Source organism: Cervus elaphus, chromosome 4 (assembly GCF_910594005.1).
Source record: "Cervus elaphus chromosome 4, mCerEla1.1, whole genome shotgun sequence".
In the NCBI taxonomy this organism is placed as follows: domain Eukaryota; kingdom Metazoa; phylum Chordata; class Mammalia; order Artiodactyla; family Cervidae; genus Cervus; species Cervus elaphus.
This window is the reverse complement of record NC_057818.1, coordinates 61,576,736-61,594,758: the sequence shown is the minus strand read 5'-3', so window position 1 is coordinate 61,594,758 and position 18,023 is coordinate 61,576,736. Positions and strand designations below refer to the sequence as shown.

The window sequence follows — 18,023 nt, the reverse complement described above, 5'->3', positions numbered from 1 at the left end:
CTTTCCACACGTTATGACCCAGATTTAATGCTTAATTTACATTTCTTTCCTGCCTTCCACTAACAAATACATAAGTCAGTGGGTTATTTTGAGACTTTTGTAACATTAAAAGGCAGGTAGACAATAACAGGGAACATAGTAGGTGCCCTGTAAATGTAAAGAAAAACAGTTCCTTTAAGACTTGAGTTCAGTCAGATAATACACACAGAAATATTTATAAATAGTGCCAAGTTGATAATTTTGGTGAAAATCAATTCTAATGTCTGCTTAAGACTTTATATTTGACAATGTGCTTTGTTGTCCACAACTGACATATATTTCAGAAACAGACAATGAAATTAGAGAAAATATATTACAATTTTTCAACAGGAAGTAAATTGCCTAATTACCATCAAGTGATCATATAGTAATTTGACATTCCATTACATTGACGTATTGACTTAAGTGTTATATATTATGATGTAAACAAGTTTTTCTCATGTAAGTATTTGAAGCTTTGTCATCATAAGCATGGAACAGAAACTTTTATAAAGAAGAATGCATTTCTCATTAAAAGTTTTTTTCTCTCTTTAATAATCTTTAAAATTTATTTTTGGCTCTTAAGTCTTCATTGTGCTGGCTTCTTTCTCCTTTTGCAGCAATCGGGCTGTGAATTCTCCATGTAACCTTGGCTGGGGTGTGGTTGGAGACTGGCGTTTTGAAGGTTCTTTTGGTCGGTCCAGAGGACTCAGTGTCTGTCTGTTCTATGGGCTGAGCTGAGCCTCTTTGCTGCACGTGGGCTTTCTCTAGCTGCAGCAGCAGAAGCGACTTTCTGGTTACTTGTGTGCAGGCTTCTCATTGCTGGGGCTGCTGCTGTTGCAGAGCACAGGCTTTGGGGCACAGGCTCAGTACTTGTGTTGCACGGGCTTAGTTGCTGCGAGGCACATATCATCCTCCCACACCAGGGATCAAACCCGGGTCCTGTGCATTGGCAGGTAGATTATTTAGCACTGCACCACCAGGGAGGTTCTACTCAGTGTCTTTTAACTGGGCGCTATGTATGTTAAAACACTGCCAAACAAAATTGGGGTCATCAACCAATAACTGGGAGATCTGAAAACCAGGAGAGAGTCCCCCAAACTTATCTGGCCTTGCTGAAGACATGGATGGACCCAAGAGACCCTTCCTGAAATCCCAAGGCCAGAATGTCCAAAGCACAGTATGGTGGCTGCTTTTCTCAATCCTGCATTCCCCTCAGGGTGCACTTTCGCTGGGCCACTGCAGTGACTAATAAGCTTGGTACTTGAAGAAGGGGACCGTCAAGACATTTTTCTCCTTAGAAGTGTTAGTATGAAGTAGCCCTTTCTAAGAGTTGTGTGTTTCCCATTCTAGCTTGTCATCAGTACACAAAGCCAGTTCTTGTTTACTTAAACTGCTTAAATTAATTCTAATTGCAGGAATATTCCTGGGTGCAGCTAGTACCCCACATCCAGCCCCACCCCACCAGCACCCCACATCAACCCCCTCCCAACCCCAACCTGGCCAGCAGACCAGGTTTCAGTTCCCAGTCGTCTGAAATCACTTCAGCCTCATCAGCAGGACTCCAAGTACAGTTTGGTTCAGTCGCTCAGTCGTGTTTGACTCTCTGGGACCCCATGGACTGCAGCACGCCAGGCCTCCCTGTCCATCACCAACTCCCAGAGTTTACTCAAACTCATTGTGTCAGTGATGCCATCCAACGATTTCATCCTCTGTCGTCCGACATGGAGGACTCCAAATGTTATGCCAAAAGCTTTTTTCTTTCCATTGTGATTATCCCAAAGAATTTTAAGGTTTTATTAAAACTGTTCCAGTTACTTAAAGTAATGAGCATCAATGGTGCAACACAAGACGTGAGAGACCCTCAAGTATGCTCGGCCCCGCTCGGCCCCGCTCGGCCCCGCTCGGCCCCGCTCGGCCCCGCTCGGCCCCGCGCGGCCCCGCTCGGCCCCGCTCGGCCCCGCGCGGCCCCGCTCGGCCCCGCGCGGCCCCGCGCGGCCCCGCGCGGCCCCGCTCGGCCCCGCTCGGCCCGTCCCAACGCAGGCGGGTGTCCTAGGCTCCTCCGCCCCTCATTGTCCCTTTCCTCTGGAACCTACGGCTTGGAAATATCTGGTATCTCCCCTCAAAGGACGTGAGTTTACAGCAATTACTGAAGCCGAGACTTGGTAGGTGCGGTCTCCCCGGCTTGTGTTGCACCATTGATTGCTTATTAGTTTAAGGTACTGTTTTTTGCTTTTTAGTCTTCTTAAGCTCCGCCCATAGGGTCTCCTCTATTCCATATCTGTGGTCTCGGGTCACTTAGAACCTTCCGATTTTAATCCACCAACCTTTCCTCCCTCAGTAAACTCTGTTGTTACCTTGAGAGGCCCGTGGTCTAATTTCCTTTCAGTGGAAAATGCTGAGGTAACATATATCGTACACGAAACATATAGTAATTTGTTACTAGAGAGAAAGTCATTATAATTGAGAACTGGCACTGAATAATTTTGTAAATATACCAAAACACTTGTTCAGGAACTAGCTTAGACTTTCATCTTTGCAACTGGTGGTGGAGCTGGAGTTCTTTCTCCAGTGTTAGGGAGTCGTATTACTGTCCTTTTCTGGTTTATTTGACCAGGGTCATAAATTGACTACAGAGACTCTTCATTTTAGGAGATTATTTTTAGTGATGCTGGTTACATGTATGAGCTCTAGAATCAGAGAAAAACATAAAATGGTCTCTATGCTCAGACATTTCCAACTCTTTGAGACCCCATGGAGTGTAGCCCGCCAGGCTCCTGTGTCCATGGGATTTGCCAGGCAAGAATACTGGAGTGGGTTGCCATTTCCTAATCTTGGGGATCTTCTGACTCAGGTATAAAACCCCCATCTCTTGCATCTCCATTGGCAGGAGTATTCTTTACCACTGAGCCACCGGGAAGCCTCTTTGGTCTGATACTAGTGTTTAATTTGAATTGAAGAAGTGAGTTTTGGTTGGTAGTTTTCCAGTCAGTGAGACCCAGTGTGGATAATGCTGATTTATGGACTGCTGACAAGTACAGTGGAAAGTGGTGTATATAGTGGGAAAATATCTTAAGAGATCCGAGAATCTGAAGTCATTTGAGAGATAGTTTCAGGTTTTGTGCATTACGGTTGACTACAGTAAACCTAAGGTGATGATGTGGGGCAGTGGACAAGGAGCAGTTAGCTTCAAGTAATGAGGCCTGGTTATTTGTGGGAAGACTGTTGGTGGAATATTGTCAGAGATAAAAAATAGGTTGAAAATGCTTCTAGCTAACAGACCTTTGACAGAGAGTGACTCTGTATCAGGAGAGACTCGCCTAAACTTACCTGGACTTCCTGAGGAGGAGGATGGGCCCAAGAGGCTGTTGCTGATTTACCAAGGCTACTATGTCTGAAGCTCCGAATGGTACCTGTTTTTCTCCAGCCTGCATTCCCCTCAGGGTGCGTTGTTGTTGGGCCTCTGCAGTGACTAATAAGCTTGATCATTGAAGAAGTGGAATGTCAAGATATTTTTTTCTTGCAGGTGTTAACTATGAGGTGTTACTAAGAGCTGTGTGATTCACATTCCAGCTTGTCATCCCTACACAAAGACAGTTCTTGTGTACTTAAACTACTTAAATTAATTGGAATTGCAGGAATATTTCTGGGTCCAGCCACCACCGCACATCAACCCCCACCCACCCCTACCCACCGCCCGGCCACCACACCCGGTTTCAGTTCCCAGGCTGAACTGCTTCAGCCTCATCAGCAGGAATCCTGTTTTGAGGAAACCTTACTTTCCAACGCAATTATCCCACAGAATGTTAAGTTTTTACTTTAAAACTGTTACAGTTATGAGGAATCCATGATGCAATACAAGACGGGAAAGACTCTCAAGTACTTCTAAACCTTGGCAAGGTACTTGGGAACCCAAAGGAAGAACACAGCAGGTGTCCGCTCGGCCCCGCCCCTGACACGCCCAGGCGCAGGCTTGTGTCCTACGCCCCGCCCCTCCCCGTTCTATTACCAAAGGCTGAGGAGTTTCCGGTCTCCGCTTAGGTGCAAGCCATTCTGCAGCAAATTCCTGAAGCCGAGACATGGTAGGTGCGGCCGACCATTGGGAACCTGAGGTACTTGTTTGTTTTTGTTTTTGTTGTTAAGCTGCGCCTGTGGGGTCCCCTCTCCTCCCTATCCGTGGTCTCCAGTCACTTCGCACCTCCCTATTCTCCGACCCCTTCCTCTAGCCGAAATAAGTTCAGTCGTTGCTGTGAGAGGCCAGGGTCTGATTTCCTGTCGAGGTAAGATCCTGAGGTAACACATACAGTGCACGAAATATGTAGTAATTTATAAGGAAAAGGTCATTTTAATTTTGACGTGGCACTTGATGATTTTATAAGTATCAAATCACGTGTTCAGGACCTAGTTTCGAATTTCTGCTTTGGGACTGGTGCTGGAGCTGAAGTTCTTTCTCGGGTGTTAGGGAGGCGTATTACTGTACTTTTCTGTTTTCTATGACCAAGGTAGTAAATTGACCACAAAGACTTCATTTTAGCAGGTTATTTTTAGAGATGCTGGTTACTTGTATGAGCATTAGAATCAAAGAGAAATATAAAATGGTTACAGTGCTCAGTCAGATCTCTTTGAGCTCCCCAGGGACTGTAGCCCGCCAGGCTCCTGTGTCCGTGGGATTTCCCAGGCAAGAATACTGGAGTGGGCTGTCGTTAAGTCACTCAGTCCTCTCGGACTCTGATCAACCCTATGGACTGAAGGAGGCAGGACTCTTGCCCTTCACCATCACCAGGACTTGCTCAAACTCCTGTCCATTGAGTCCGTGATGACATGCAACCATCTCATCCTGTTTTCCGCCTGCCTTCCATCTTTCCCAGCATCAGGGTCTTTTCCAATGGAAAGAAACGTTAGAAATGTAATGAGTGTGGTAAATTCTTCAGTGTACTTTCAAGCCTAACTTGCCATCAGATGATGTACAGAGGGGAGAGCCCTTGAAAATACAATTGAGGTTGCAGTGCTTTCAGCAGTGGTTCATATCTTATGCTTCATGAGAATATTCACACTGGATTGAGAACAAATGATATTGAATGTGGTCAGGCCGTTGAAAATCTACTTATTCTAAAAAAGTTCATCACCAGTGCCAGGAATGTGAGCAACCTTTTCTCATTGGTCCCCCTTGCACCAGTAATCCAGTTGTTTGTACTGCACCAAGCAGTACTATTGTACTGAATTTTGAAGCTTTTAGGTTGTGCCTTAGACTTACCAAATACTTCATGAGTTAAATTGCAGTGAATATGCTAAGGCTTCATGTTATTGTTCATTTATCACTAGATGGCAGAATATTTATCGTGAAGAGAAAGCACACAGATGTAAAGTGTGTGGCAAGGCTTTTACCCAAAGATCACAAGTTGGGGAACATATTGGAGCTACATCTGCCAATGCAATGAGTGTGGAAAACCTTTACATTGAGTTCAGGTATTAGGACTTGAGCAATCTGATCATGAGAATGTTCAGTTTCTGACCGTGGAGCCTAGCCATGCTGAGAGCTCGGTTTATGAGTCTTTGGGATGGACTGGATACGGATCCCAGGTGCCAAGTCCTAGTGATGGGAGCTTCTGATCATGCTGAGGATTTTGACTCAGCTGTGAGGAAAAGAATGCCTACGAGATTTCGTATCAAACAGCCTGCTCTGAAACAAACCTAAGTGTGGGAGTTGGCTACAGAAGTGCATCTAAGAAGATATTGATAAGATAGATATATTTTGACATGTGTTTTTGAAAATAACGTGTAATCTGCCATTTTTGAATGTTCTGAAAATGTTGATTAGATCCCATGATTTGATGGGGGTATGGAGTTCATCCATAAATCCCAAATCTTCGGAAGACTGTATTTTTCAGACTTTGTTACCCACATTTGAGAGAACGTTGTTGTCGTTCACTTGGACAGTCATGTCCGACTCTTTGCAACCACATGGACGGCAGCATGCCAGGCTTCCCTGTCCTTCACCATCTCCCAGAGCTTGCTCAAACTCATGTCCATTGAGTTGATGATGCCATTCAACCAACTCATTCTCTATCGTCCCCTTCTTCTCCCACTTTCAATCTTTCCCAGCATCAGGGTCTTTTTTAATGAGTCGGCTCTTCACATCAGGTGACCAAAGTATTGGAGCTTCAGCTTCAACATCAACCCTTCCAGTGAATATTCAGGATTGATCTCCTTTAGGATTGACTGGTTTGATCTCCTTGCAGTCCAAGGGACTCTCCAGAGTCTTCTCCAACACCACAGTTCAAAAACATCAGTTCTTTACCACTCAGCCTTCTTTATGGTCCAGCTCTCATATCCATACATGACTACTGGAAAAACCATCGCTTTACTATACAGACCTTTGTGGGCAAAGTAATGTCTCTCCTTTTTAATATGCTGTCTAGATTTGTCATCGCTTTAGAAAATAAAGACCTAAAATATATTACAATTTGCAAATAGAAAGTGAACAATTCTAATTCTGTTCATGCTGAACATATAATCAATTTGAAATTACATTATGGATATTATTTAGTTTAGTGTAATTTCCTAAACAAGTTTTTGGGAAAGATACTTAACAGTCAGGCTCCCCTGGTGGCTCAGACAGTACAGAATTCACCTGCAATGCACAAGACCTGGGTTCGATCCCTGGGTTGGGAAGATCCCATGGAGGAGGGTATGGCAACCCACTCAAGTATTCTGGCCTGGAGAGTCCCACGGACAGAGGAGCCTGGCAGTCCATGGGGTCCATGGAGTCACAAGTAGTCCATGGGGTCCATGGGGTCCATGGAGTCCATGGGGTCACAAAGAATCTGACACAGCTGAGTGACTAAGCACTTCCTTCGAAGTATAGGATAGAGCATTGTAAAGAATAATGCACTTCTCATCAAAAGAAAAAGAAATGTTTTTTTTCTCCTATTTTGCTTTCTCTTTTTAGGTTATCTATACAAAATTATGGATGCTAGGTAAACGTATTGTGCTAATCGTTTCACAGTGTACATATCAGTTAATTTTTCTCTGTAGCTTAAATTTACACAATGATATTTGTCATCGAAAGAGTTGCTTATACAACCCCCTTTATGTCACTGTTTAGAGAGTTGGGTTTAGACAGGGAAATAATTAAAACACGTTGGATAAAAGAAATAGTAACACAGTTTATAATCATTTAAAATGTCTTGCTCTTTTAAAGGCTTTAGTTAGTGACCCAAATGATCACAACCCTTAAGTCCTCCATCTCAGACACCCAGGTACTGACCCTGAGATTGTTAAACTCAGCACTATGCTCAGTTTGCTGTTTTGTAGGGTGTCAGTAGGGAATAGCCCATTTCTACCCAGGGAGAGTTTTGTTATTTGTAATATAGAGACTAGTCCCATTCTTGTTTCTTAAAACTGCCCAAGTTCCCAGATCCCTGAATTGCTTCAGCCTCACTAGCAGGATCTGAGCACAACATGCTGTGAAAAACAGCTTTTTATTGAGAATAAACCCTTTTAGTCTTAAGAGGAAGGATCTTGGTTCCCACATAACTTGAAGCTTTTACCTGAGCAGTGTTACAGATGGAACTTAATCCTGTCAAGGTACTAGGCCCCGCCCCCGTCCGCGCCCCGCCCCTCGTCGGAAGCCGCGGCTCTAATACCAAAAGCCCTTTCACACGGACCCGGAAGTTGGAGAGCGCGGAGCCGAGGTCCCCGAGCGGCGCCTAAGGTTCCTTTTAGGCTACTACCCCTCTGGCTCACTCGTCCTCAGGGTGTGACAATTGTCAGCGACCTGAAAACCCTGGCGCCCGGTGCTCGGCCCCGAATAAACGCTGTCGCTGCCATTGCGGCCCAGTTATCCTTTCGTTTGGGTTTTAAGAGTTTCTGAGGCGGTTTCGGTCCTCGGTCCGCGTAGCCACCGCCTCTGGCGACATTTTCCTGCTTAAAACCCTTTTTTACCTCTGGTCTCACCAAGTACAGCCCTCTCTCGCAAGTTAGAGTCGCGCTCCGCCGCGTCGCCTTCCCTACCGCTGGATGCAGAGCCCCTCGCCCCCGCTCCCGGAGAGGCCGCGCCCTCTCCCCGGTCCCGGGATTCCGGAGAGCCCGCCCCGCTCCTGAGACCCCTTCCCTCCCAGCCCCTCTGTCCTCGCGTCTCCTAGGCCGCTCCTTGTGCCCCGCAGGGCCCCCCTTTCCTGTCAGCCCGTCCCCTCACCCCGCGTCGGTAGGTGACCTGGGCCAGCCATGTGACAGCCAGTGCTGTTCCATGTCCAGTTCAACTGGGTCAGAAAAGGTGCTCTTCCGCTCCGGGGGCGTCTCCTTCTGTCGCCCACTCAGTAAATACAGGAGGCGGGAGGATCAGGAGAAGCAGAGTCAGAAGGACTGAGAGAAATAACTGAAACTGAGGAGAAAAGCGTCAGGGAGAACCAACGCGAACTCTGAGAATGGCTGAGGGATTGCAAAGGGATAGTCAAGTCAAAGGGGTTAAGCCTTGAAAATAGCCAAGTGGGTAAAATAGAGAAGTATTAATAAATTAGAAAGCCAGATCTCCAGGGATTGGAGAACAGCATAGGGAGAGCTGCCCTGTATCAATGATGGGAGCGGGGAGGCGACGGGTGATGAGGGACGTCAGAGGTGGAGAGTCCCTAACTGGGTTTTGGCCGGGTTTGAGTCCAGGCCTCTTGGGTTAGAGTCCCGAGTTGTGTTTTCACCCGGTTTGAGAAGGGGAGTAATCTGGAGCGCAAAGAGGGAGCTGAAATGGGGGAGGAGGCAGACACAGGTATGGATTTTTGAAAGACTCAGGAAGGTTGGAGAGAGGGGGAACGAATTGCAGCAGCCTGGGACAGGACACGTGTGAGGGAGGAAATAGGACAGGAACAGGAGAGCAGAGGGGGAGGAAAAGAGACCCAGAGACCCAGATGAAATAAGGGAGATAGGTGAACAGAGGGGTAAGCTCGGTCCAGGGGTGGCCAGTTTGGATACAGATGATTTTAGTTCTACAGAGGAGGATGAGAATTTCAAAACTCCTGTCTACAAGGCTTGTGTCTTTTTTTATTACTTGTGGCAGAAGATGGCTTTCATTTGCAAACCCTGTTGAGCCTGGGGCAGTGGCTTGATTCACTGACTTCTGAGTGACCCTCTTCTCTTTTCCTGGCTTTTCCTTCTCTTCCTATCGATGTCCAGGAAGAATAGACCTGGGGCAAGAAGTGACTGACTCTGTCACTCTGTGGTAGCTTTTTTTTTTTTAATTAATTTTTTTTTGGCTGTGCTGTCTTCGGTTCTGTGCGGTGGGCTCAGGAGTTGTGGCTCCCAGGTTCTAAAGCACAGGCTCAGTAGTTGTGCACAGGCTTAGTTGTTTGTACTTGTGAGATCTTCCTGAACCAGAGATAGAACACATGTCCCCTGCATTGTCAGGCAGATTCTTATCCACTGTATCACTATTGGGTAGCATTTTTAAAGCATTTTTTTTTTTTTAATGGATTCACATTTTCTCCTTTCTTTATGTATAGTGCTTTTTGTAGCTTGGAATAGGTCTTAATTCATTCAGTGTCTGTAATCATTTTTATCTTCCGAATTAAGCGTTTTTAGTTTCCAGTATTCTAGTCTTAATCACCCTTTTGTAAATACGATTATTCTCTGTTTTTTTAAACTTTGACACCAGATTTTTAAATTAAAAATAATTCACAATTCTTTTTTTTCAGATTCTTTCCTTGCCTGAGCACTTTCTTCCCTTCATCTCGTACATTTGAAATTTTCTTTGGTAAGAAGTAAATCATCTTAGATTATTTTATGCCATACGTAGCAAAAATGTCACCTTGTTTATCAGTTCTAATGAGGTAGATGAACGTAGTGCCTATTATATAGAGTGAAATAAGTCAGAAGAGAAAGACAAATACTGTATATTAATGCATATATGTGGAACTTAGAAAGATGGTACCAACGATCCTACATGCAGGGCAACAAAGGGAGACACAGATGTAAAGAGCAGACTTTTGGACTCAGTGGGAGAAGGCGAGGGTGGGATGAATTGAGAAAATAGCATTGAAACATGTATACTACCATATTAAAATAGAATGATCAGTGCAAGTTCGATGCACGAAGCAGGGCACCCAAAGCCAGTGCTCTGGAACAACCCAGAGAGATCGGGTGAGGAGAGAGGTGGAAGGGGGTTCAGGATGGGGGGACACATGTCGAATTCATCTAGATGTATGGCAAAAACCATCACAATATTATAAAGTAATTATCCTCCAATTAAAATAATTAAAAAATAAAAATGAGGAAACTGTAAAAGTTAATTAGCAAAGATCACCTCCTCTCCCTTTCTCTGAATTCAAAGAGAAATGCATCTTGGAGGGTTTTATGTATGGGACATCGTGTAATAAAATAGACATATTTTCAACTGTGGTTGTACCAAAGACATGGATTGTGTGTATGTGTTTACTGTGCACACAGAAATGGATATTTCTGGTCTCAGCTCTTTACCAGAGAATAACGGAGGTATGACATTAGATCTTGTGAAATTAAAGGCATTTCTTTGAGAAATGGGAAAATAAAAGAACATTTAACGTGATAAAACCAACAAAATGCTTCATTCTTTCCTTTCAACAAAAAAGAAAAAAGAAAAAAAAACCACCTAGTTTAACTGGTTAGTCTAATGGTCTGTTTTCTCTATTTTCTATGATCAGTGAAAAAAGTGAGCTGTGAGGTGATATGAAGATGTTTCCTTCAGGTCCCTTTTTGACTTTTCTGTGCAAATGAAGAAGGATGGGCTGGATTGACCTGGAACCTTCCAACAGAGCCTGTCTCTTCATGATGAAAAACATTGCTCAGATCCTATTTCTAAGCTGACCCCTTACAATGTGTTTTGTACCAGTGGCTAGATGTTTGCAATTCTGTATTTTTAAAATATTTTACTGCAGTCTTATAATAAAGAATTACCTGCTTCGTATCAGTTTGACCCAATCTTGAAAGAAGAGTTTCTTTTGCTCAGATACATGACAGATGTTCCTGGTGTTAAATGGGATGGGCAACAAGGACAAACTTGGCCCACTTGCCCTTCAGCCTCCCATTTCATTATTCAGTTATACCCAGTTCTCTTCACTCAGCTCAGATCTTCTCATAAACGGCTTCTCTCTGGGCCTGAGGGAGCCCACTTGTACCATGGAGATGAGAGACTAGACCGGAAACTAGACCAGAGACAGGACTAGACTTGAGCGTGAGCAGCACTAACCCCTGAAATGATTAGCCAAAGTGGCTGTGTGTCTGTGTGTGGCAGTTCTGGTTTGGAGGGAGTGTCTGGTGGTAATTAGAATTTTAAATAGATCCCAGTCCTCCCTAAATGAAAAAAGAAAAGGAAAACTGTAGGATGGAGGCAGGATCACAGGCTCAGAATCAGGTGACTTCTATGAATAAGGCTAAATCTGAAGGGAGATTTTTTTCACGTCCTGACGTTCAGACCTCCACTGGCTTTCATTTGTTCTTGGGACAGAAGCTTGACTCCTCGCTGTGGCCCCACAGCCCTCTGTCAAACTCAGGGCCCTGTCAGTGTCTCCAGCCTCATCCTGGGAGCTGACCGTCTGCTCACGGTTCAGCCTGTCGTGCTCTCATTTACCTTTTCTCTGTTTCCAAATACCAAAACCATTTCTGTCTGACATCGTAGTTCTTTTCTCACCTTCAAGTCACCCTGGCTCAGGCCCTTTGTCTCCCTTCAAGTCTAGGCTCAGAGAGGTTCCCCATCCGCTCCTAACTGTCTCTCTCATGTTCCCCAGGTTTATTGCCTCTGTATCAGTTGCCATCAGCAGAGATTCTTGCCCTTCTTCATGGGTTGTTTTGAGTCCTTCCTGGTTCCCCTCTTTTTAGGGCTCATAGTGTTCCTCTTCTTCCCAGCATGGTTGCAGTACCTGATCCTGGAAATGTCTTTAGATGACAGGACTATGGGTTGGGCTGAATAATCCTCAGGGAAGACCAAGAGAACAGGGCAGGTGATGAAGATATTTCCCATGTTCTAGACAGTTTAGCTGTAATTGATCTTTACCCCATGTGACTACTTAATTACTCAAAAGAAGAGCCAAGAAATATAGGAAATCCTGAAAAGCCCTACAGAACTGGTGTCCTCAAGCAGTGGACTAAGATGTCCCCATGTTTAGTCTGCTGAGTTTAATCTGCTGCAGCCCCCAGATAAGCTCTGTCCACCCAGGGACCAGTCACCATCGTGGACAGCAGCGTTGCCATCTAGGAGTTCATGTGCTCAGTGTCAGCGATTGTGATTTCAGAGCGCTGAGGATGAGCAGAAATCCAAAACCTAACGGGGCAGGAAGGAGATGTTGCCCCCCCGCCGCGCCCCCCAAGAGCTAGAATATCTTCCCAGTAGGTGTGGGTGGTAAGAACAGGAGATAGTGAGGCCTGGAGACCCTTGATTTGAGACTTCCGCATCTCAAATGCCTTTGCACCTGGAGTCCATAATGTCCCCAGGTGGTGGCCGACTTTCCCAGGAGGGCCAGTTTCTTGATTTTCATCCTGAATGTGAGTGTCCTTTGGGTGGTAGCTCGTGTGCACTCCTCTTGTGATCCCCTTTGCCAAAGGCCCCTGTGCACTTTAGTCTTGCTTAGTCCGGTCATGCAGGGAGGAGAGGTAGACAAATGGGGAAAGCAGAGGGAGCCTGGTGGGGTGTGCAGGAGGCTTGTGTCAGCACTTGGGGGCATCAAGGTGAGCCCAGTGAATGGAGTGTGCACCCATCCCAGGTGTAGTTACAGGGACAAGGGGTGTGTGGATCTGTTGGAAAATAACGTCTCAGTTCAGGCTGGAGAACCTGGAAGTGGGTTTGTTGGAGAACCGACATGGAATGGTTTGAGCTGTTCTAATGCTTTAGCTCATATTCCCTGGGACAGCAATACTGAGGCTGAGATTTGCCTGCACAGGTTTGGTTGGACAACTCATGACCACCCATGAGCAACAATGAAAGACGTGGAATTGGGCCCAGAGAAGTCTTTTCCACTGTTAGAACTGTGGCCTGGGGTGATCCCACAGACACCTGTGGGTGCAGGAGGGTGGGAGCCTTGGGCTTGGGCTGGTTCTAGCAGGTGCCCCCATCATCCACTCCACTCGCTGGCTTTTGTTGGCTCTCTTAGCAGGCAGGCACTGCAGAGTAACAGGGAACATCTCAGGTCATTCTTTGCATCAACTTTGGTATCATTGTGTATTTGGGGTTGCCGGTGAAGAAAGTTTCATGTGCATTTGGAAAGATACCAAGAGAATCTGGAGTGTTTCCATGGAAGATGCTGAGGTCTCACTGGGCCATGTGCATCATTGGAATTATCCCTCTTTTTCACAGTCTTTGGAGATTTCGGTGTTTGACCTGGATCACTCACTGTAAATGAAAATATGGTGTCTTGTGTCTGTGGATCCTTGGGTGTCCTCTTTTGTGTTTTGTCTCATGCATGAGTTATTAGGGCTTGGAATGCTTTGTGTTGGTATAAGAGGGTTCGAGGGTCATTGTGGGCTTTGTGGAGACACTGTTGGACACCATGAAAGTTTGTAAGCTTGTTTGAGTTCTGCTGGGAAATTAAGAGTACTAAGGTTAAGATAGCAGAATGCTTGTTATAAGGTGGTCCTGCTCGGTAGGGATCTCTGGGCCCAACCTGAGAAGAGTCATAAAGTCCTGTAACGTAGGGGAAGAAGGCTCCGATAAATGAGAGGGCAGCGATGCCACAGTGATCTGCAGCCCGGAGGCTCGTCCTCTAGAAGATGCAGCTGCAACTGTCTTGCTGCCAGGCCAGTGCCGGGTTCTCTGTTATCCACTACTGTCCCTCCCAAAATAAGCACACACACAGGCACAGTACAGAACACACGGAATCTTACCTGCACTGTTGGTGGTAATGTAGATGGTACTGCTGTGTTGGAAAAGAACATGGAAGTTCCTTAAGAAATTAACATAGAAAGACCTACAGTCTGTCAAACCCATTTCTGACAGATATCCAAAGGGAAAGTGATCAGTTTTTCAGGGAAATGTCTGCAGTCCCATGAGTGTGACTGGATTTGCAAAGCCAAGGCATAGACACAGGCCAGATGTCTCTTGACCAAAGAATAGGTAACAAAAGTGTGGTATAGAAATATTTATTATATACTGTATGTTCCTGAACTATTTTTCTCCATGTATAAGTATAAAAATGAAGGATCCTGCATTTAGGCCAAAATGAATGAACCTAGAGAACATTATGCCAAGTTAAATAAGGCTGACAAAGGAGGACAGATACTGTATGTGGAAACTAGAATTGTCAAAGTCATAGAGCCATCGAGTAATAAGGCTGTTACCAGGAGCTGGGTGGAGGGGGAAATGGGGCACTGTTAGTCAAAGAGTAGAGATTTTCAGTTGTAAACTAAGTAAGTTCTGGGGATCTGAGGTACTGCATGCTGCCTGTAGTGTTTCTGTATACTTGAAATTCACCCAGAGAGAAATAATACAGTGTACTCATAGGTGGAAGTGTAACTTACTCGACTATAATAATTATTCAGTGTATGAATCTATCACATGTTCACTTTGTACACAGTACGTTTATAGCATTTTTGTTAGTTACACCTGAGTAAGGCTGGGAAAGAAAAGGAGAGTTGGGGGGTGATTCTCTCCTCTGAGTGGTGCTCAGTCCAGGCTTCACGTTTCATTGATGAGGCATTTTGCATACCCATGTTTTGTACCCTCTGACCCGAGATTCCCGTTCAGGTAGTTTGTGTTGGTCCACAGCTCGAGAATGTTTAAGATGCCGCAGGTGATTCCGATCAGGATCCCTCACTGAGCATCAGGACTGTGAGTCCTCTCATTCCTGAGGGCTGAGATCTGGGCTGAGGAGGGGGTGCTCTGTTCTGAGTGGGGATGGATCAGGGCCTGCTGTGTGACCTGAAGGAGAATGCCTGGTCAGCGGAGGTGCCCCCAGCCGCTGTGTGCTGAGGCCTCACCAGGAGGGGAGTGTGATCCCAGGGAAAGTGTGGGAAAGTCCTGTGTTGGTCTCTCTGTGGGAGTTGCCTGTCCTGAGTCCCTCCTGAGACAGTGGGCACAGGGGACTGTGTGTTCCTCATGGTGAGGGCTTCCCTGTGTGTGTGGTTGGGGCTCAGGAAGGGGTTGCGTTGACTCTAAGCATTAAACAGCATGTTTTCACTTTCATGATAGACCTCTGAAGACTTGTGTTCCCTGAGGAAGCTCTGAAGTTGAGGAAGAGGAAAGAACAGGAGTCAGGCATGGCTCTTTCTCAGGTGAGGTCATATTCAGCCTGTCCTTCCTGAAATGCCCTTCTCTGGACTCGCTAATCGTGTCTGACTCTGGAGTGTCCTGTCTGACTCCTGTACTCCCACAGTCACCCGGGGCCTTCCCGCAGGGCCTGTCGTCTCCACTTAGATCCCGTGTCCCCATGACCCGGTGACCTGGCCCTTGTGAGGAGGTTCCCCTGGGCACCGTCCTGGGCAGGGCTTCTCACCCACGGGTTGGAGACGGGCTCTCAGTGCTGTTGGGCAGCAGGGATTGCTTAGGGCCCATCTGGATGTGCTGTCTGCTCTGTCAACCAGGGTAAGGAAACTGCACATGAAAATCAGGTATTAATATGCACAATAGCTGGTAAAATCTGGGAATCAGATCAACTGAGACTGTCCTTTCCCTTTTGTGTATCTTTACATCCTTGTGAATATACCTTACATATACACAAAGAATTATTTCTGAGTACTGTGTTCTGTTCAGTTGGTTTATTTGTCTGTTTTTATACCAGTACTACATCACCTTGATTACCTTGTAATAGGTTTTGAAATAGAAAGACCTCCATCTTCCTTCTTCAGGAGTGTTGCTGTTTGCTCTTTGAATAGTTCTGTGACTTTCACCATGTTTTATTCTGCTTCTACAAAGATTGCCATGGCAGCTTTGATAATGAGTTAATTGGTTGATTGACCCTTTGTGTGGTTATTAAAGAATCTTTTTTGATATAGCATGTTTCTTTTGTAATCTTTATGAGTTTTACCTATGAAACTTTGTCATGTGGGAAAGAAGATAAATTGACTTTGTTTTCAATTTGGGGACCTCTGATTTCTTTTTCTCATCTAATTGCTCTAAGGGTTTCAGTGCTTTGTTGAACTGTAGTGCAGAGTGTGCATCCTTGCCGTCTGGACCTCAGAGGAAAAGCTTTCATTCTTTCCCCATTGCTGTGCTCTTTTCATAATGGCATTTCTTATGTTGACGTTGGTATAATTTATTGTTTGTAGCTTGTTGAGTGTTCCATCTTGAAGGGTTGTCAAATTTTTGTCGAATGGTTTTTTCCTGCATCGAGATGATCCTGTTTTTTTCTTCCCTTTAGTATGTTAATGTATTGTGTCATATTAATTGATTTTTGTATGTTGACTTCTCGCCTTATGTGAATAAAACCCACTTGGTCATGGTGTCAGATCTTTTTATTTATTTATTTAAATTCTTTTAATTGAAGGATAATTGCTTTACAGAGGTTGTTGTTTTCTGCCAAATACCAACATGAATCAGCCACAGGTACACATATGTCCCCTCCCTCCCATCTTCCTCGCTATCCCGCCCCTGTAGGTTGTTAGAGGGCCCCTGTTGGAGCTCCGTGAGTCATTCAGCAAATTCCCATTGGCTCTCTACTTTACATATGGTGATGTAAGTTTTCAAGTTACTCTCTCCATACATCTCACCCTCTCCTTCCTCCCCTCCCCCCTCCGTCTGTTCTCTCTGTCTGTTTCTCCAGATCTTTTTAATACCTGTTGAAGTTGGTTTGCAGGTATTTTAGTTTTGCATGAGTATTCGTCAGGGGCATTGGTTTCCAGTTTTCCTTTCTTGTGTCTTTGGGAAATCAGCAAACTATTAGAATCATGCTTGCTCCATAGAATTAGCAGGATCAGTGGTAATTATTTGTAAATGTTTGGTAGAATTTGGTCCCATATTTTTCTTAGAGGTTTCTAACTACTCTTTAAATATCTCTAGTTACAATGGGCTTCCCTGGTGACTCAAGTCATAAAGAATCTGCCTGCAGTGCAGGAGACCCAGGTTCTATCCCTGGGTGGGAAGATTCCCTGGAGAAAGGAATGGCTGGTTAGTCCAGTATTGTTGTCTGGAGAAATTGCATGGACAGAGGAGCCTTGTGGGCTACAGTTGGTGAGGTCACAAAGTGTCAGACACGACTCAGTGGCTAACACTTTCACTTTGAACACTTCTTGATTTTTTAATTTCTTAGTAAGTAAAATACTTTGTATGTTTCTGAGAATTTGCCAGTATCTCCTGTATTCTGTCATTTGTAGGCATTATTGGTCATAGTACTTCCTTATCTCTAGAAACTTTCTTTGACCTCAGTTGTAATCACTCCTGTTTCATATCTGTTTTTAGTTATTTGAGTCTGTTTTTCTCTTTTCCTTAGTCTAGGTGGGGGTTTTCCTATACAGTTTTTTCAAAACATCAACTCTTGGTTTGTTGATCTTTATATTTTTCTACTTTCTATTTTCTCTGATTTAATCTTTCTTATTTACCTGTTTCCTTCTGCTAAACTTGAGTTTAGTTTGTTTTCCGTTTTCTACTTGCTAGAGGTCTAGCAATAGATTTCAGATTTAAGATCTTTTCTCTTTTATACTGTAAGCATTTAACAGTTCAGACTTTCTTTTAATACAGTCTTTGTGTGTTATAAATTTTGTACTGTTGTCTTTTCGTTTTCATCCACATATTTAAAATTTTCCATGTGATTTTTGTCTTAGACCCATTTGTGGTGTAAGAGTAAGTTGTTTAATGGCCACATTTGGGGAATTTTCTTTTATTCTTGTGTTTATTTCATTGTTGTTGGGGAAGATACTTTTATAGCATCAGTCTCTTAAAATTTTTAATTTTGGCCTAACATGTGGTCTCTCATTGAGAATGTTTTATATGTCCTTGAGATGTATGTGTTTTATGCTTTTGTTGGGCCATGTGATGTGTACATGCTTGTTCAACCTGGGCATTGAAATCCCATACTATTCCTGTTTCACTATTTCTGTCTTCCTTTCCCTTAATGTTT

The 18,023-nt window shown here is 44.6% G+C and overlaps 1 protein-coding gene across 2 annotated transcripts in view; it reads left to right on the top strand.

The window, feature by feature from the left end:
• The first annotated feature begins 2,920 nt into the window (after nt 1-2,920).
• LOC122689686 (zinc finger protein 160-like) overlaps nt 2,921-18,023 on the top strand; it is a 125,028-nt gene continuing 109,925 nt past the window's right edge. Inside the window, exons 1-3 of one of the 2 annotated variants that reach the window (XM_043896327.1) lie at nt 2,921-4,130; nt 9,702-9,760; nt 15,161-15,243. The gene's annotated coding sequence lies outside the window, so the exon portion shown is untranslated. The remainder of the gene's footprint in view (nt 4,131-9,701; nt 9,761-15,160; nt 15,244-18,023) is intronic. The other variant, XM_043896337.1, reaches the window with a different exon arrangement.